General features: G+C 46.8%; 1 protein-coding gene and 1 pseudogene across 2 annotated transcripts in view; one reads left to right on the forward strand and one right to left on the reverse strand.

Annotated features, from left to right (window-relative positions):
- Positions 1–21,029, forward strand: part of grm7 (glutamate metabotropic receptor 7) — a 156,261-nt gene that overhangs the window by 66,745 nt on the left and 68,487 nt on the right. The gene's annotated exons all lie outside the window — the stretch shown is intronic.
- On the reverse strand, positions 5,334–11,010 carry LOC147331447 (uncharacterized; annotated as a pseudogene).

Consider the following 21,029-nt stretch of genomic DNA (forward strand, 5'->3'; position numbering starts at 1 on the left):
TCTGCCTCCGGGAGCTCTTGGGGAAATTTCTCCCCTGCAGCTGCTGTTTGTTTCACTTTAAATTTCATCTCCGGGTCTCAGTCTGTGTAAAATCCATCTGACCTCGCAGATCTGCAGATTTGATAAACGTGCAGCGGCTCAGGAGCAGATCTGCGATTGCTTTTGTGATTCACAGTCAGCTGTGTCGCACCTTCATTTGCATTCACACAGTCAGCTGTGATTTCCACACTAATACGTTTTCGTTTGAAAACATCTTTTTCTCTCCGTTTTGGCTTTCCATCCACACTCAGACGGCGTTTTGAAAACGCTCTCCAAAGCGGATGCATTTGAAAACGCTGTTTTGGCGTCGCAGTGTGGACGGCAAGAACGGAGCCTTTCGGAAACGATGACGCATTTTAGCCATGTGATGCAGTCATGTGACCAATTCAACTAAGACGGCAGACGTACTGTACAGCAGCAGTTTCGTTTGCTCTCAATTGTGACGGCCCTAATAAAGATTAATATCAGTTTGTAAGTGCTCCAGATAGCTACAGATAACAGTCGATGCTTTTCCTCGACATTTCATCGCAACTTTTCAAAGAGCAGGAAAGAAAAGGTCGAATCGTCCTACGTTTCACGTGTACACAGGAAGATTTCCAGTGTGGATGAAAAGGATTGAAAACGATAGTGTGGACGTGGAGCGTTCTTAGACGAAAACACCGTTTTCAAATTTATCCGGATTAGTGTAGACGCAGCCTTAAACACTTTCATTGTCATTTATTCGAGACAGACCGCTGTCACGACATCCTGGGGAAAAATCACGATCATCATATCTTTAAAAAAATGTCAAGTACTGAAAAGCGAAGTCTTGGTAAGAACCAGCAGGGGGAGACTCCTTGCCGTTGCACTGCAGAGCGCCCCCTTGTGTTTTTGCTCTGTAACTGTCAGCCAATACCTCGCACATTCCCGCCTCTTGTCCTCCTTGAATTTTGACGTTTGTCTTCTTGTGTGGTCGGTGACACTTTGTAATCACCGCGCTTAATAAAGTGTAAAACCTGTAATCTGTTCTGTGTATAAACCTGGCTGATGTATATGATATAAGCTGTGGTCAAAGGTTTGGACAGCAGGTCCATCACAGGCTGATAACAGCCTGCAGCTGTCTGTGGGCAGGTGGCAGGCGCACTGCTGTAGCTCCATGTAACAACAGTAACAACAGCTTCATATGCAGGAAGCTCGATGAGTTGGATTCTTCCTCAGGAGCTCGTTCCTGGTGTTTCGAGGCTCCACTCGTCTCCTCCGTGGTTTTAATGGTCGTAGAAGTTTTTCTATTCAGTGATTTATGTCCGTGTGTCCTTCAGAGATCAGCGGACAGACTCAATGTTTTTATTTCCATCATTCAGACCGAAACCCAGAGCAGCGCTCACGGGGAGATTGTCTGAATGAAGACGTGTCTTTGTTTCCTGCCGTGCTTTCTGAAAGCCTCCTTCATGCGTCTAATGTTCTGTCTCCTTCCAGCAATCATTGTCGTCTCTGCTGCCTGATGATTTTTTTCCTGTTGACGGTTCATCTGCTTCCTGTTTGTATCCGTCCAATTATTTTTTTGCTGCCCTTACAGTTTGAGCAGTCGGTGTTAAAAGGACTGTTTCTCCCACACTCGTCTTCAAATTACTGCTCAGGTGTGGCTCTTCAATGTAGTGTTCATTTCTTTATTTATAACGGATGCAGTGAAGCAGGGAGCCTGAAAAACATCCGGATGATTCTGGTCTGACAATAATTGTCCTGAAAGCTCCACAAGAAATGATTTGGATAATAACAGGAGTGTTGGACATGTGACTGAAAACAGCATCTACAATATAAAAAACAAGTTAGAAGTTCATCTTCAAAAAAGATGGTGTGTGCAGTTATTTCATTGTTGTTCCAATGAGTTAATTAAATACATTAAATATTCCTAAATATCATTTTTTTAATTCTACGTAAGCTTTGCATTTTCTTGGAAAATAACTAACTGTGTCATCTGCATTTAGATGTTTCCAAACCTTCAGGAGCGACTGTAAGTGGATGTGTTCTGAGCAAACTAGGGGAGCAGCAGAGAACTGGTGTTTGTGCAGAAACCAGAAGAAAGTTTCTGGAAGAAATGAAATAAACATGAAAAGCAATGAAATGAACTCCAAACGTCTGATGTGTGCTGACACCGTGCAAAAACGTTCATTCACTTTATGTAGCAATAACTGTGATGGTAGACTTTGCATTCGTCTGATTTAACATTATCTTTGTTATCAGTGTTTTTCAAATTGTGCATACGTTTCCATGACACTGACATTTTCCTCTCTATAAGGCATAAATCATTTAATTTCCTCAAAAATCGTCAGTGTGCCTTATGTATGAATTCTGGTTGTGTTTACTGACCTCGAACCGATTTTATGTGCTACACGGCGCTCAAACATCTGTCAAAACTGTTTTAATGCGACTTTGCTAAGCTACAAAGCCGCACCACTTGATGGATTGTTGGAGCATTACGGCTACTGTAGTCAGGAGCCTCGCAGAGGAATCTGGGTCCTAAACTCCATCCGTTTCAGGTCCCAAAGTCAAACGAACACTACAGCATCACTGAGATGATCTTTACTAAAATGATCAGTGTTGCTGCTTTACCAGGTGTAACAATTAAGTTTAACATCCAGGCATCCATGAAAACAGAATTTATTACATTTAACGAAGGTAGAAGTTAGCAGGAAGTTAGCAGGAAGTTAGCTCGCTAGCTTCCACCTAAACATGATATAGCATGTTCTGACTGAGAGATTTCTGAAAAGATTCAAACGTACAGCTCTGCTATCACTTCCAACATAAATGAAGACAGAAAACTAAACAGCAGTGACGTTTGTAGGGTTACTGAAGTTGGGCTAGCTGCTATATAATGATGTGCTACGTGTGGCTAGCGACACAGCTATGTTAGCATAACATTAGCACAGTGAAGCTGGAGGATGAACGCTAACTTTTTTCCACTCGATAAAAGTTAACATGAGGGTTCCTGATGGTTAGAGACAAATGCAATCACATGGCAGGATGCTGTAAACGGACCAAACTTCAGTCAGGAGGACAACTGAGATAATCCATCCACAATACCAGGTTAGTCATTAATATACTGCAACAACATGGGAACAGAGCAGCTGCTAGAGAATTCAACATTAATGAATCAATGGTACAGAAGTGGAGGAAGAAAGAAGAATGAGTTGAGTGAAGTTTGACTTATCTGACTGTTTTGTTTTGCTTAATGCGCCTTATAGTCTGAAAAACACGGTAAAGTGAAAATGTCCTTGTTTAAGGTTTGTTGAACAGGTAACCTTCACGATTTGTGGTTCACCGTTTAAGTACTGAGACAATCAAATTCAATAACAGTTTTGATATTTGTCCACGTTTTCATCTAAAACCAGTCATGTCAGGATAAAAGAAAGAGTGCAGATGTAACAGGCTTGTTTCTGCGTTGTGAAAGGTAAAAGAAAGAAAGACCTCCAAGTAAATAACTCGCTCACTCCAGCTCCTGTGACCAAATACAAACAGTGGGGAAGAGGGTTAGCGCAACCCACCACAACTCCCAAGCTAGCCAGAATAATATATTCATGCTAGCACTAATGGCACCTAAAACACATTTGTGGCACACACTATTCTGCCCTCACTGATACACTGGATACAGTTATGCAGATAGATAAACTCCTCGACAACTGACAGGTGTATCGTCCCTTTTATTGACGCTGCCTTCAATTATCAACGGAGTGAAACTACAAACAGAAGGAATAAGCAATATTCAGTCTATATATTCACACGATAATGCAAATCAGTTGGCTAAACTAGCTAACATTGGAAAGAAAGTAAATCTGAATACAGTACACCTTTAACCATAAAAGTGCATAAATAATAGCAAATATAGTTGCATTAACTCTTGTTCAACTTAAATACTCACAAGCGATGCTTTCTGTAAAACAACGAAGAGGATGGATGCAGATGTTTATCTGAACAACATGCTGAGTCAGTCTTTTCTCAAAGTGTGCTGCATTACTAACTCTACAGCTAATAACAAACAAATCTTGGCATGAAAGAACTGTAGCGACTCTTGCTGGTGGGAAGAAGAACTACACCAGCACACACACATACTACACATTTATAGCATCTAACGAAAAACACGGAACAATGATGACAATAATTGAACTGAAATCGCAATCAGAAACATCAGGGTGGCTAAATATGAATTATATGTGTGTTGTACAGGGTCTGGAAAGAAATGACACCAACCTCTCCCACAGGGGAACTGTAGAAAAGGGGAGAGGCCAAAGGGGTACCCCGTATTTATAGGATTGCACCAAAGAAGAAGAATGAGGGGCTCTAACTGACAATGACTGTAACTACAGGCTTGAAGGTCCTAACAGTCAGGTATAAAGAACACATTTTGTATAATTATTACAATATGTAATCTATGACCGGGTTCCACAGACAGTGAATGGATGCAGAGCAGAAATCAGTTTATTACAAGCTTACCTTAAATAAATGTCTGCTACTGGAGTTTGCTGAATAATGAGTTGTGCTGTCTGCGTGCACATGTTGCTGAACCTCCATAAAAATGGTGTAAATAGATCAATTTTGATGAACAGCACAAACGTTTCTGCTCAGCCTGAAGTTCCCCTCAAATAAACTGTTGATATCTGCCTTTAAAGCTTAATGACTTTACCTGTTCATGTGTTTATCTCATTTATACAGTCGTAATTGTTGTTCTTGGTGTGTGTAGTTTATGAATGGGATGGATTTTAAATGTTGCTTGTCTCCAGGCTGGCGCAGTGTGGAGGTTACATTTGGTACTGCCCGCTGTTTTGTACTTATGGCTTTCACATGCACTCGTGTGTGTGGATGTGATGCTGGAGAAGAAGCAGACTGTGTCAGCACTGAGCTGAGAGCTGAAACTGTGGGAATGCAGATTAAGCGAAGAATGATTGACAGCTCCATGGTCCAAAACAATAATCCTGCCGAGTCCATCAGCCTCTCCGGCTGTCTGCTCTCAGTTTCTTCCCCCCGTTTTTGTCAGCCTTGTGTTTCTTGTATCAGAGACGTGAGCTCAGAGATGTTTGGATAACAAACATGTAAATGGAGGCTTTGCTTGTTTTCTGAGGGTATCCCTGCACCTCGTGATGTCCGTCTCATTTCTCTGGGTTTTCTTCTGTGAACTCCACAATGTTTGCAGGGTGAAAATGTGGATCTGATTATTTTAGATTCTGATCGTTGTTCTCCCCGAGTGGGTCCTGAGTGTGAATGGATGTGTGTGTCTCTGTGTTAGCCATGTGCAAGTGTACCCTGCTTTTTGTGACCCTGAGTCACAAGTGGAAGAGGATGGATGGATGGGTGGGTGGATGGATAGGTGGGTGGATGGGTGTATGGATGGATGCGTGGATGGATGGATAGATGGATGGTTGGGTAGACGGGTGGGTGGGTAGATGGGTGGGTGGATGGGTGGATGGGTGGATGGATGCGTGGATGGATGGGTGGGTAGACGGGTGGATGGATGCGTGGATGGATGGGTGGCTAGACGGGTGAGTGGATGGATGGATGGATGCGTGGGTGGATGGATGGATGGATGGATGGATGGATGGATGGATGCATGGGTGGGTGGGTGGGTGCATGGATGGATGGATGGATGGATGGATGGATGGATGCGTGAATGGATGGGTGGATGGATGGGTGGATGGATGGGTGTATGGATGGATGCGTGGATGGATGGATAGATGGATGGGTGGGAAGACGGATGGGTGGGTGGATGGGTGGATGGATGCGTGGATGGATGGGTGGCTAGATGGGTGGATGGATGCATGGATGGATGGATGTGTGGATGGATGGATGGATGGATGGATGGATGGATGGATGGATGGATGGATGCGTGAATGGGTGGATGGATGAGTGGGTGGGTGGATGTATGCGTGGATGGGTGGGTGGATGGATGGATGGATGGATGGGTGGGTAGATGGATGGGTGGGTGGGTAGACGGGTGGGTGGGTGGATGGATGGGTGGATGGATGGATGGATGGATGGATGGATGGGTGGGTAGACGGGTGGGTGGGTGGGTGGATGTATGCGTGGATGGGTGGGTGGATGGATGGATGGATGGGTGGATGGATGGATGGATGGATGGATGGATGGATGGATGGATGGATGGGTGGGTGGGTGGTGGATGGATGCATGGATGGATGGATGGATGGATGGATGCGTGAATGGATGGGTGGATGGATGGGTGGATGGATGGGTGGGTGGATGGGTGTATGGATGGATGGGTGTATGGATGGATGGGTGGGTAGACGGGTGGGTGGGTGGGTGGATGTATGCGTGGATGGGTGGGTGGATGGATGGATGGATGGATGGGTGGATAGATGGTGGGTGGGTAGACGGGTGGGTGGGTGGGTGGATGTATGCGTGGATGGGTGGGTGGATGGATGGATGGATGGGTGGATAGATGGTGGGTGGGTAGATGGTGGGTGATGACGAGGGTGAAATGTGTGGGACTGGGCTGAACTATAAGCTGTGTTTTGTTCTTTAATGATAATGATTTGCTATCATGTGACTGAGTGAATCCACGAATCCTTTGATTTCATAGAAACAGTTCAAAGTGCTGCAGTGGAAACAGTCGTGTCATCTGCATACAGGTGTTTCTGCACCTCCATCAGAGGCTCCGTGGCCGACTGAGCTGTAACAACCTGACAGAGTAACAGAGACCCCCCCGCAGCAGTCTGATGCAGCTGCTCTCCTCCACCCACTCCTCTCTGCTGGTCTGAGCGTTCATTAGTCTGCAGAGATACGAGCTGCAGCTAAGCAGTTAATGCAGCATCCGATCTGCCTGTTTGATTACCTGGGAATCCCGGAAGGCATCCATCAGCCGGTTATGAGCTTCATCTTCCGCCGCAGGCTATGAGCAGCGCTACCGCTGCACTCATCGCCACGGTGACGACTTAAAGGATAGAAATGAAAAGAGAGGCGGGTTTTACTTCATCACGGCACATCGTGTTGCCCGGGGAACGATGGCACGTCTGAAGTTATTCAGGGAGAGATCTGTCAGACGTTGAGCAGCGTGCTTCACGGGCCGGAATAATGTTTTCTCAGCCGATCAGACAGCCATTCATCACCAAACCTCTGCTCGCTGCTAAATATTCCACTCTGTCGAGGCCCATCCATCCTTCCTCTTATGTTTCCCCATCGCACCGACACTGACGGAGCTGCTCTCCACACTTCTCTCCTCAATTAGTTCCAGATTTGATGCCGAGCATTTTTAAGAAAGTCAGCATGAACATCTGAAGCTGGAGTGTTCAGGTGAGCTGCAGTCGGTAACGCCTGAAGACGCTGCGCTTTGGTTTTGGTGCACACCGGATCGATTTCATGTAAGACAAAAAGCATAAAGTGTTAGACATCCATATAAAAATAGAATTATTCACTTGTTTAAAACATCCTTTTCATACCTCATAACATGATTGAATTTAAGGATTTAAATGATTTGATTATGTCAGGTGTGAGACATGTTGGTGAGATAATAAACCATCCATTCATTTTCCATTTGGCTGTTCACGCTCTGACTTACAACCAATTTACCATCACCCAGCACCCAGCATGCTCTTCTTTGGACTGTGGGAGAGGACCCTCGCTCACGGGGGGAGAACATCCACACAGAGCACGAGCCGGCTGCAGGATTTGTCAGGACGGTCCCGGAGCCACCACAGCACCGGCTCTCCCGGTGGAATAATGAGGTCGTGGTTTGTTCTCGAGCGCTGCGGAGCTGTAACGTCGGTGCTTCATTAAAGTAAAATAAATCTCACAGATTAAAACGATGACTCGATGAACGATGAATCCGATGACTCGGCCGCTGCTTACGTACCTCACTCGTGGATTCCTCACTGAAGCTCTTCCACTATCTCTCTGCATCTGCTGCGTCTCCAGGCCAAAGAGCAGAGATAGAGCAGACCCTGTACAATCAGCCCGCTCACGCCTCTGATAAGCTAAGAGGCTTAAAATGGGAGTCAAAGGAGTGGAACTGGGATGAAGTGATCCGGAGCGTCTCAGGGCAGGAGCACTTCCTGTTTGGACACGCGTTAAACTATCCTGACCTGTGATTCAGCGCCTCGTGCCGTTAATCTCAAGCAACAGATTCAGAGCTCAAAGAAGGAAATGAATCAATATAATCAATAAATGATTGAAATTTATGTCCGTCGAGGAATTGTTGTGTAATAAACCACGAGAAGGAGGCAGAGGCGTGTCGGTGAGCTCATCACGCCGCTGACAACGCCTGCTCGTCCAGAGAGACGGTGCTGAGCGCAGGGCGGGGCCGGTGTGATGTCAGCAGAGCTGTGGGATAAAGGTTCGCTTTATTCTGTCATCGACCCCTCTGACCCTGTGAATGCCCCGGCTCCACCTCGCAGCGCAGTGACATTTAAAGAAGCTCTGATATCGCCATAGAGCGCTTCACTGTCTTTGTTCGCCGTGACCGGCGCTCATCCACCTGCCTACACTCGCGTTTCCAGTCTGAGTCAGACTCATTTCCCAGTAACACATGAATGTTTCTGGGCGCTGTAATCAGCGAAGCTCTGACACAAACCGTCCTGACTGAAGCGTAGCAGCAGGTGAAGCGTCCTGCTGACGCCTAACAGCCGGGGCCAGTCGCCGCTGACCCGCTGCTGCTGAGCCCATCGGCACTAGAAATACTAGTTAGTTAAATATTATTTTGTTAATGTATAATAACACTTTTATCCACAGCTACAGCTCTGAGAGACGCCCTTTAATTTTGGAATAGACCTTAAATAAAGTGAATAGCTGTGATAAATCTGACTAAACTAATAAATGAGGTCAAATAAAAGGAGCTGAAAGGGAAAAATGAAGCCAAACCACAGAACTAAAAATCTAAGTAAAATAAAATATCAGCTAATTACATCAAAATGTTAAATATTCAATAATTAATTAAATATAAACTGAATATTATAAAACAAAAAAAACAAAGTAAAATAAAACAGGAACGTCTGAATAAAGTTCATTAAAACACTGATGAAGATGACGTGAACATGAGATGCTGACAGACGCCGTCCCGAGGCCCAGCACAGTTTTGCTTTCTGATGTGCTCAGACATGTTTGTGGATCACAGAAACACGGATCGATCCTGGTTATCAGGGCGTCCCGTGGAAGAAAAACACCATCCAGGTTTGAGGGTTTCTGAGCGCTGCCGACTCTCTGCCCTCCTGCAGTGGCACAAATTTCCAACAAATAGATTAGAAATAATTAGATAAGGAATAATTAGATTAGGAATAATTCTAGCAAATTATGTAGATCCAATTAAAGCAGGATAAACCTGCAGCTACTGGAGTGGAGCAGCTGCCTCAGTGGAGCTCCAGCATTAATGAAACAGCAGAAATCACTTAAAGACGGAGTCTCCACGTGAGCCCGGAAACCTGCGCTCACAAAGAAAGAAGTCGGAGTCACAGAAACACGAACACTGACAAACCTCACAGGAAAAATCCACAGTTCACACAGAGCAGCCAAAGCAAGTGTTCAGACCGCCGTCAGCTCCTCTCAGGGTCAACTCACAGACTCACGTCAATGAACCGTTTGGACTCCTCGACGTTTGTTGTTACGAGCAAAGAAATGTACACACACACACACACACACACACACACACTGTCCAGTAATCGTGCACACACACACACACACACACACACACACACACACACACTGTCCAGTAATCGTGCACACACACACACAGACACACACACACTGTCCAGTAATCGTGCACACACACACACAGACACACACACACACACACACTGTCCAGTAATCGTGCACACACACACACAGACACACACATTTTCCAGTAATCGTGCACACACACACACAGACACACACACACACACACACTGTCCAGTAATCGTGCACACACACACACACACAGACACAGACACACACACTGTCCAGTAATCGTGCACACACACACACACACACAGACACACAGACACACACACACACACACACACAGACACACAGACACACACACTGTCCAGTAATCGTGCACACACACACACACACTGTCCAGTAATTGTGCACACACACACACACACACAGACACACACACTGTCCAGTAATCGTGCACACACACACACAGACACAGACACACAGACACACACATTGTCCAGTAATCGTGCACACACACACACACACACAGACACACACACACACACACACAGACACAGACACAGACACACACACACACACACACAGACACACACACACAGACACACAGACACACACACACACACTGTCCAGTAATCGTGCACACACACACACAGACACACACAGACACACACACACACACACACACACTGTCCAGTAATCGTGCACACACACACACACACACACAGACACACACACACACACACACAGACACACACAGACACACACACACACACACACACACTGTCCAGTAATCGTGCACACACACACACACACACACACACACACACACTGTCCAGTAATCGTGCACACACACACACAGACACAGACACACACACACACACATTGTCCAGTAATCGTGCACACACACACACACACACAGACACACACACACACACACACAGACACACACAGACACACACACACACACACACACACTGTCCAGTAATCGTGCACACACACACACACAGACACACACACACACACACACACACTGTCCAGTAATCGTGCACACACACACACACACACACACACACACACACACTGTCCAGTAATCGTGCACACACAGACACACACACACAGATAGTGTTGTGTAGACGTTGTGTTTTATCTGTGATGTTTTACCTGCAGAGCTGAAGCTGCAGTTCCTGTAGCGTCCAGCAGAGGCTCCAGCAGTGTGTGAGTGCCCATAGACTCCTGTGTTAAAGTCAGCCTGTTTTGGTCTCCGTGGATCAGCTCCCCTTCATAGCAGGAGCCCAGAGAGCTGTGATAAAGCTGCAGTGACCTCAGCAGCGTCCTCATCGTTACTGTGTACACGCGGCAGTCTGAAGCGTGTTACCGTGAAGCCTCCGTCCAGTCTGATGTATGACACTCACTCATAATTTCCCCGAGCGCCGTCTGCCACGGGCAACATCCCGTCTGCACAATATGAAGCCAATTTTAGCAGGAATGAAAAGAGGATGGGATTTTCAGTGTGAGCACGCCGTCCCGAATTGATCCCTTCGCTCAAACAGCAGTAAATGTCAGCGAGGAGCCGCAGCTCCAACTACAATATTTAATAATTTTATTTATTTTATATCAGCCGAGCTGTGGGCCATCTGTCACTGTGCCACAAAGAGAGAGCACGTGGAGCAAAGGCCTGAGCGTGAGTCACGTATCCAGTCGCCTCTGAGGTGGAGCAGCACGCCGAGAAGAAACCAGGGTAAAAAAAAGGCTGTAAAATAAGAAATTAGCTCCGTAGTAAAACCTGAGGAATAATTAAAGCAATTACAGTCAAACGACTCGACTAAAAGAAGAACAGCTGGAGGTGAAACTGCCTGAAGGCCAAAGGTTCCAGCGCTCCACACAGCTCAGTGCCTGCCATCACCTGGACCGTCTGAGCATGCTCAGTGAGGGCCAGGCTGCTGCGCGCGCTGAGGGGATCAGCGCTGTCACTCTCAGACACTAAACACTGAACCTGACCAGCTGACCAGTGTGTGCTGACCAGAGTGGGATTTTCAGGGCACATTCTGCACCACATCTGTGCGTTCATCATTTGTTTGAAGCCAGCTCACCTCCTGCAACCACTTTTCCGAGAATATTCGCTTCTTTTGTGGTTCGGACTCCTTCTGACATTTCTTTGGAGGTGGAGGAACACCAAAGTAATTGCTTAAAGGAGCTTCTTCGACATCTTTAAGAGTTCTAAACAAATGTCTGTCCTCCTCCAGAAAATCTTATTTATGCAAACACGCGTTGCAACTTCTTATCTTGTGCGCGTTTTTTTTTTTTTGACAGCGAATGCGCACCTGCGGACCACTTATGTGCAGCCCTGGTTATTTAGCTCGTCATATCGCAGCCACAGAAATTCTTTTGTCCATGAAACCATAAAGCTGCACTTTCTTTTTGCCTTATAGTCTGATTTGTCATAACTTCTCCGTTTTGTGGTAAGCTTTTCTTTGGCTGTCACTTCTTCACCCTGACCTGTCTTGTTTGGCTCAGCAGAACTGAAATGCTTTTACACACTCACTCACATAAGCTCAGCGATTCTCTGCGCGATCAACCTCTCACATGTTTAAGCTGCGGGAGATTTCACTTGTCATGTTTGCATAGTAAGCTAACGATTAATAAGACGATGTCAGAGGAATTGGTGCGCAAATTATCATCACTCACAGATCAGTGCTGTCGCTCTCTATACACAGTTCGCACGATTGCAAAGTGAAAGCAAAAAAACAAGCGCAAATTCAAACACGATTTCAATATGTCACATATTGACAGTGGCTCACCGATGCCAATGACATAATTACCCAGCTACATTTCTGAAAGAATGCAAAAGCATTGACATAAATTTTTCCTTCCTGCAATAGCCCGACGGGCAGGGAAGAGATAGATTTTGGTAGCCCGACTGGAAAGATCGCTAGCTCCAGGACGCCGGGCTAGCGATTTTGCGAGCCCTGCTGTACTCTGAGTCGGTGTGAGAATACTCGGTCGGAAGTTCGCTGCGTTTCTGTAAAAACCTGGAGGTGAGAGCAGTCTGTGGTCTGTGTTTTTGTTCCTGTTGGTTCACTGAGTTTAGTAAAACAGTTTTTCCTCCCTGTTTGTCACAAAATTTAAAAGGGGAAACCAAATCCCATCTGTGAGAGAGCAACACAATCAGATAGAGACAACCCGGACGCCCGCAGAGAGCTCCAGATGTTCCTCTCATGTAAACAACAGCTTTACCATCGACCCATTTTCTCTTTTTGGCACCCCGGCGCGTTCCCACGAGACGAGGAAGAGGGGAGGGAGGAGGCTGCGAGCGGAGGGATACTCCACGGAGCCGACGCCGCTCCGACACACTTTGAAGGGATGAGGCCTCGAGAGGAAGGAGAAGGCCTCGGCTCTTTCCCCGGAGCCACTGAAATAAGCCGATCACAGGGAGAGGCGGGACAACGGGCTGCTCTGTTTTACAGACATCAGTCGTCTCACACGCAGCCACGGTATTTATGGAAATCAGGTCTGAAAAATCAGGTCTCAATTTCATGTCACATGACGGTGTGAACGCCAGTGTAACGCTCGCCTTCCTCAGTGTTGCATTATGGGTCGTTTGCAGGCTGTTTGCAGGATTTTATAGTATCTCATCAAACACACACACACTGCCTGTAAAGTCATCTACAAATGCTGTTATTACACAAAGTATATTCAAACGTTAACTGTGACGCCTCTCCCTGCACTGATCACATGTGTGCGAGCGTCTCACGCAGTCAGCCTCTGACCACGGACGCAGCGAGGCCTGGCTTTAAATTGAAGACCACCACTATTATTATTATTGTTATTATACTTATCATTATTGTTATTGTTATAGTCATACAGGTTTTTTAAAAATGGGTCAGAAAATACTCTGAATTTCAATTAAATGTAAAAATATATAGCTGCATGTAAAGAAGTGTCTCCATGGAAACGATATTCAGCCCGAGCCTGTTCCTGTAAACAGCCGTCCCATTGGCTTAGAGTGAGTCTGGTTTAGTAACACACGTTTGTAAGAACGTTCCCACACGTATCAGTACATGAGGCTCTGGAGTACCCCAGCGGCTGATGTTAGATCCCTGTTAGAGCCTCGTGTTTGAAGCGAACATGTTCCTGAAAACACTCCGTGTTGTAAACGCGGTTTTTAAGCTCCACTGATCGCAGCGTGAAAGCGTTCTGCTTTCTGCTCACGTGTCGTACAGCAGGCGCTCCCAGAGGTTATCAGCAGAGCCACCAGCACAGAGGCAAAAAACAAAGGCCGCTTGTATCTGTGATGTGAGGAGAAACCACGGCGACAGGTGTGGTCGCCAAGGTGATGCAGGCTTGTGCAGATTTGCAAAGTTCTGATTAAAGACGAGGCCAAAGAAGCTTCTGGACTTTTGTTTCATCCAAGTAAGGGAAACATGAGGTCCTGTCAGGTGACGTGTCACACATGCATCACACACATTCAATTCAATTCAATAAAACTTTATTGATCCTGAAGGTTGACCCCGAAGGAAATTAGGTTAGGGCTGCCGACCTTTGCCGGCGCCGACTTACCCTTCTGACCAGACATACATTACACAACCATCACATGGGGAAGACAGGTCAGAGGTATAACAATGGAAAATGCACCACATGAGGAAAGATAAGGAGAAAAAAATAACTCCCCCCAGACTGAGCTCCAACAGGGAGATCAGTTTGAGAACAGAAAAAACACCTCTGCACATGAAAACACTCTTAATACACCAAAGAAACACATGACAAGCAACAGGGGGGGGTAAAGGTGAGAGACAGCCGATTTAGACAGCACATCCGGGCCTGCGTGCGCTGGTCTCCTTGATCCACCGTCAGCATCGGAAGGGAATAAGCGTCGAAGGCGTTTGGAAAGGGAGGGGGGATGAGTGTGTGCATATCAGTGTATATGTGTGTGTGTGTGTGTCCAGAGTTCAGCTGAGACAGTGTCCTTCGCCCTGCCAGGCTAAGTAAACAGTCTGCCAGCCAACCCAGGTGGCCTTGCATGGGATGGGGGGAGCAGTCTAAACACAGTCATTATCAGGGTGTTGTTGTTCAGCTCCAGCCTTGAGACCGCAGCTGGCGCCAAAGGGGTCTCCGCATGAAGTGATGATGGTTTTTACTTTAGTGCGAACAGCTCATATGAATTTCAAAGCAGTTCTACAGTCCAACACTGGTCTCTCACTCTCCCGTTGGAGAGCCGCGGGCTTCTCCATGATGTTATCAAACTTACGTTCCGTGATGTTGTCGTTCTTTTTGCTCAAAGAGCAGGTTCTGAGAACTCACGACCGCAGTGCACTCCCCCAAGATGTGATCGAATTTGCGCTCAAAGGTGTTGTTCGAGCGAGCCCCTCCAGATGTAATCCAGTTTTTCACTCAGAGCTCTTGTTCTGAGTGTTCACGGCAGCCGTGCGTTCTCCAAGATCTTCTCCGTGCTGACTCAATGAGCCCATTTTGAGAAACTCACGCCTCGTCCCATCATTTCAATCCCAGCGGGCAGCCTTGTGGGGGTTTGAACAGCCGGTTCCACTTTCTTAATTCTTCGATAAGTCAGGGCCAAGCCAGCTCCGATCAGCCAGAACCCTGTTACCATGGTTCATAGGTAGATATCTTCAGCACTCAGGCTCACCTGAGCCTAAACTTCTCGTTGAGAAGGGGTGTCAATTGCATTTAGGGACCAGTTGATCAAATCCATAATTTCTCTTTTAGGTTTTAGAGAACAGACTGAGAGAGTGTTCCAGGGAAAGTAATACAAAAAACACGAGACTAGACAAGGACACAAGAGGCTAAGCAGGGAAGCTAAGGGAGAGGAGGAGGAGGAGAAAAGTGCGACCACCTTCGTCAAGAGCAAGAGCAGACGCACGCACACACAGGCACGCGCACACATGCAGCGTGTGTGTGCGTGTGTGTGCGTGTGCAGATGTAGTTAATGTGTGCGTGTGTTTGTGTTTCCGAGCCGCGGGGCTCGTTCTTCTCTCTGGCAGTTATTGTAGCAAATTCAGTGTCAATTGATGAGCTCCCCGGGGTGGACGGGTCCACAGAGGGGCTGTTTGGCTGCGCTCGCGGCCCCCGAGCTGTTTATTTCTCCCCACTCATCAACAGAAGCACCGGGAGGAAGTAATAACGGAGGGGGAGGAGGAGGGAGAACAAAGGAGAGGAAGGGCTGTAAAATATGAAGATGAGAAAGGAGGAGATTAGTTTTGCTCTTGGAGACGAGATGAAGAGTTTGACCTCGGTGGAGTCGCCCGTTCGTGGCCGTTAGCTTCAGCACGTGCTGCAGCTCGGACGCTGCTTTGAAAAGCGCTCGGACAGTAACGCGTCAGCGTCTGCCTTACGTACGCTGACGCGTGACGTGTGTCAAAGCGGACGTGGCCTGAAACGTGAGGAGCTGCGCCTCTGTGGCTTCCACCGCTCGCTCCGTCTCCCCATTCATCATCTCTAATGAGGCAGAGCGCGCTCAGAGAGACTGAAATATCTCCCTCAGCAGTGGGAGCCACAGTCCTCGCACCGTCCTCCTCCACCCGTCATATATGATGCATCTGCCTTGAGCAAGGCCTCATGGGAAATCTAAGCTGAGAAATGCCTCTTAGTGCTTGAATACATGCGATGTAGTTTCTTCTGTCAAACAAAGAAACTGTCGGCTGCTCAGGCCTGTGTTTAAGCAGGTAAACAGCCAATGAGAGCAGAGCCACGGTCACACACACAAGGTCGTGTTTTAATGTCAGAGATGCTTTCTGTTGCCAGTGTGTGCCTCAAACAGCCTGCGGGCTCATTTCTGTCCAAGGTTGTACTTAAGTCTGACGTCATCAGCCGTCGTCTTCGGTTCCCAAACTCAAAGAAACACTGACATCACTGAGAGATTCGCTCATCCAATAAAATGATCAGTGTGGCTGCTCTCACAGGTGTTCCAATAACCTTAAACATCTGGGCACAGAGAAGAGGTTAGCAGTTAGCTGAGCTAGTTTCCATCTGCAGATCATACACGCTGATGTGACTGAGGGATTGATCCAACTGTGAGCACAGATGAAAACCAGCAGCGACGTTTGCAGGGTTACTGAAGTGGAGCTAAACAATGCCCATAATAATGTGCTACAGTTAGGACACACATGATGGAAAGACTTTAGCGCAGTGAAGGTGGAGGATGAGCATTGACTTTTTTCCATTCAGTAAACGTATACGGGAGGTCCTGATGGGCGGAGCCAACTGACATCACACTGCAGGGACAGCAGCAAGTTCAAGCTTCAGCTTTTATTCTCATATACAGACAAACAGTGTAGCAGCGTTCACCTAGAATGAAATCGCTCGCTTTACATGAACATACAGAAAGTGTACAGGTATATTAAGAAAGAAAATAATAATAAAATAATAAAGTAATAAATATTAAGAGAATTAAAACTATTTTTGGTATTTACAGGTTGTGCAAAACTTGTGCAGTTAGGATTTAAAATGGTTTAAAGTGGCAGTGGGTGGAGTCCAGTAACTGTAGTGAGTGTGTGCAGCCTGATGGCTTGTGGGTAGAAGCCATGTCTTGATGCGTGCTCAGTCATCCAGGTAAGTAAATCTGGACGTTTTCAGTTACGTGTTGTTTGTGCCGACACAGAAGGAAAATATGAATGTTCGTGATGTTCCTCGTGGGGACGCAGCGGCGCCACAGCGCTTGTGTGGGCGTGTACAGGTGTGATTGTGGAAATGAAGAGTCTGAAAAGTTCCTCAAAGTTTGGAGGAAAAGCGCAGGTACAGCAGCATGTTTTAGCTGATTAAACAGGATCACAAACTCATTTCTAGGCCAGATGTTTGTCAGATGTTTGTTGATAACCAGCATTAAATTTACCTGTAGGAGATGTTCCTGCTAAACCGAGCAGACGGCTTCCATCTGACAGCGTCTGAATCAGATAAAGGTTATCAGGAAGGAGAACGAGGACGCCTCCAGCAGAGCGATGCCGTGAGCTGAGAGGACTTCCTGCTGCTCCCCTGTGCTCGCTTCAGTCTCCATCAGACTGGACGTTACGATGGTTAAATCCTTCTGAGAGGGGAGACCTGGACTAAACTAAAGCTCACTCGTGTCACTTCCTGTCGTCTCCTCTGAACGTGACTCAAAGCGACTTACTTTGTGACATGTGGTTAAAACCACTCAGCAGAGGTGAGGAGGCACTGAGCATGCTCTGTCAGCGGGGAGGGCCGAGGAGAGGCCAGGCCTCAGCCGTCTGAGGAGGTTGTTGCTACCCGATTCATACCGGAAACCCAATGTTGGCAAAGAGAGGAAGTGACGTAAGATTTGCGCATGCAGGGTACGGATCGGGTTTCCGGCACGGATCGGGTAGCGACAGGGTCTCTGGGAGAAGACCGCCAAGCCCGTCCAGTCGTCACACACATTTAAAACGTGACGAGGACTCATTGATGACCGCTGAGCCGTCTCCTCCTTCAGTTTGGCTCTGACTGACGTGTTTGGAGGCTGCTTCAGCAGGACGACCCCGGTCCATCACCCACTCACGCTGTCACTTTTCATTAACAGCCACGGGGGCGTGTTTGAGCGCCGTGAAGCTTCACGACCGCCACGAGCTCTGATTCCAAATTACAGAGGGGGCAGCATGATTGATGACTTGTTGGTGGTGATTAGATGAACAGTCAGGAAGCATCGCGCTGAGAGTTACTTTCCTGCCGACGAGCCCGATTACAGAGGAGAGGGTCGACCATCGAGCTGTGAGAGTACAGATGCTCTTCTAGGCTCCACGCAGCATCGCTGCCTGCTAACAGGCTAATTACGTTTACAAATTATTATTAATGTTTACTAAAGTCAGGCGTTTGTGATCTGACACACGTTTATGTTCTTTATGTGTTTTTGATGGTTCAGACATACAATAGCAGCTCCGCTGGCACATGTAACACGTCACATACATGACCTCAGGTACTGATGCGGCGTCGCTTGTTGTCATGGCAATAGTGAGACAGATCACACTAAGCATCCACATCATCCTTACAAACCAGTTTTTAACCAATGAATCAAAAGATGAATTATGTCAAGAGACTCACAAAGACTGTACATAAAAGATGGACCACCCAGTGGTCGCGGTCTTGTTGTGAAGACTCAGTGTTAGCGTGTAGACATCTGCCATGTTGGTTTCTTTAGAGCCAGAACTCAGTTTAGCTAAGTTATCAGCTGATCACACCAATCCCTGCTCCTCAGTAACATCCTGATAACATCCTCGAACTTCACCTCACAGCAGCCATATTGCTGGTCACGTGATGTCATTAAAAATGCTCCAACAGCACCAACACGGCCCAGTTAGCTGAGGTGAAGCCTAGCTAGCAGCTACAGCACCATCAGCCTGTCAGTCAAAGAGGCCACGCCTCTAATAATGCAAACAGATGAGGTATGAACACCCCGCAGGTGTTACGAAGGGGAATTTGTATCAGGCTGTAAACGTGCTCATTAGCTTAACATGTGACTGAGTCACTGCTGGACATTGAAGCATCACAGCTGTTGGTCCATCAGACCTTCACTGTGGCGGTTAAATGTGATGATCAACCTCCTCCCTTCCACGCCAAACGTGAGCCCAGAATAGGAGCAGCAGGAGCGGGCCGTGTTTTAATTATTTCAGCCCTCAGCACCCGAGCAACTCCTCTCCTATGGGGAATGTTCTGATTCCGGTTTTGGTGCCTCCACATGAATTTTTCACAGTTCAATCTCACAGATGCTTGTTGTGACACAGCAGAAAGGCCTCGCACTCACAGAGAGTATCTGATGAGTCTGACAGCAGGCTGCAGTCCTACGCTGACACCGCCGAGACAAAAATACACCATCGCATTCACCACTCGTCTCGCTTCCCCCAATTAAAGTCGGGTTCCTTGTAGCTTTGTGGTATCCATGGTAACTGTGCAGTCTCCACCTACGTTATAGAGAACCCGGGAAACAGGAAGTCACGCAAAACATCATTTATTGGGCGAAAAGCTGATTCATTGATGCTCTTTTAATAGTTTCATGTCTGAGAAGGACGTCTGTGGTTTGGAAACTTTTAGCTTTGACAAAAACATGAATTCCTGCAGCTTTTTTAATGATTTCAGCTGAATGCTCCCGAATGCTTTCAGTCTGAATGAGCAGAAACACTGAAATTAGCCACCTGCAGCATTTTGCTGTAAAATTAGACGTCAACAAGCCAAAAATCAGCTGAACCTGGGAACATACATCCCACTGCTGCACAGCTCCAGGACACTGGGAGCTGTGGTTTCAGACAAGATGTGACTTAATGCAGCTGTGAGGTCATTTGTAGTATCTGTGATTGTATTTATGTATTTAAAGCACTGCAGGTGGTTTTTAATCAGACTGGCTTTTGACCCTTTGTTCGGTCAGACGGAGGCTGAAACACACGACAGTAGTCGAGCACCTTCCTCCCTCAGCTGTGATCAGACGCTCTCTGAGATTTACTGCCTGGCTTCTTTTCTGATTGGCTGCTTTGTCTCGTTCTTCACGCCTCCTGTCAGCTGACGGCCTCAGCGCCACAGGTCGCTGTAAATTACTCACAGCGAAGCTGTTTGGGGCTGACGCGTTCAGAAATATAGAAAACGGACGGTTTCATCATATGACGAGCTTCAGACCAAAGAAGATGAATGAAACCTGAAAGCCAATCGAACGTGGGAGCGGATCTGCAGTTTCAGGAGGAAAAACGGCAGATTAGTTTTCAGGTTTGGAAGCACTGTGCTGTTACGGCGGGTCATCGTTCCACAGCTTTGCAATGACTCTTGGACTCTTGTTGTGTTTCTGTGAGCATGCCTCGCCCACGGATGATGGATTGTGGGACAAACTGGGTGAAACTTCTCTTGTTCTACTTCTTTACGACCAAAACCTTCAACACAACATCTGACAGCACGATGCCAGCACGATGACCATGACTGCTTAGTTCTCATGTCATCCGTCAGTTGTGTCTGTGAGCAGAAACACTGACAAAAGCTGGATCTGCTGAGCTGCAGACGGAGTTTGGATGAACTGAGACTCAACCTGACACCAGGGACGTTTTTGCGGCGTATGCATATTAGCTAACAACTTGTTAGTGCTCAGTCATTAACCGATGAGTTAACAGTTTCAGGAAGTGACATCATGGGAGTTGCATCCATGCTGATACATTCTTTTCTAGTTGTGTTGAAAAATGGCGAGAGAAGAAGTCGATTCCAGAAACGGCGGTACCTAACGGACCAATCACAGCTGTTGGAGGATTTTGGAGGGTTCATGATTACGACGCACTCACAGCTTAAAGCCTAGCCTTTCATAATTTTGTTACCTGATTTTTGTTTCTGAGGAAAGATTTGATCCACATATGAGGACATTAGTTTTACATTCTGATAGCACAGTG

The sequence above is a fragment of the Aulonocara sp. 'chitande type north' Nkhata Bay genome, linkage group LG5 (assembly GCF_057382095.1).
Source record: "Aulonocara sp. 'chitande type north' Nkhata Bay isolate Kocher_YH1m ecotype deep benthic linkage group LG5, A_spYH_male_GT1.1, whole genome shotgun sequence".
Classification (NCBI taxonomy): Eukaryota; Metazoa; Chordata; class Actinopteri; order Cichliformes; family Cichlidae; genus Aulonocara; species Aulonocara sp. 'chitande type north' Nkhata Bay.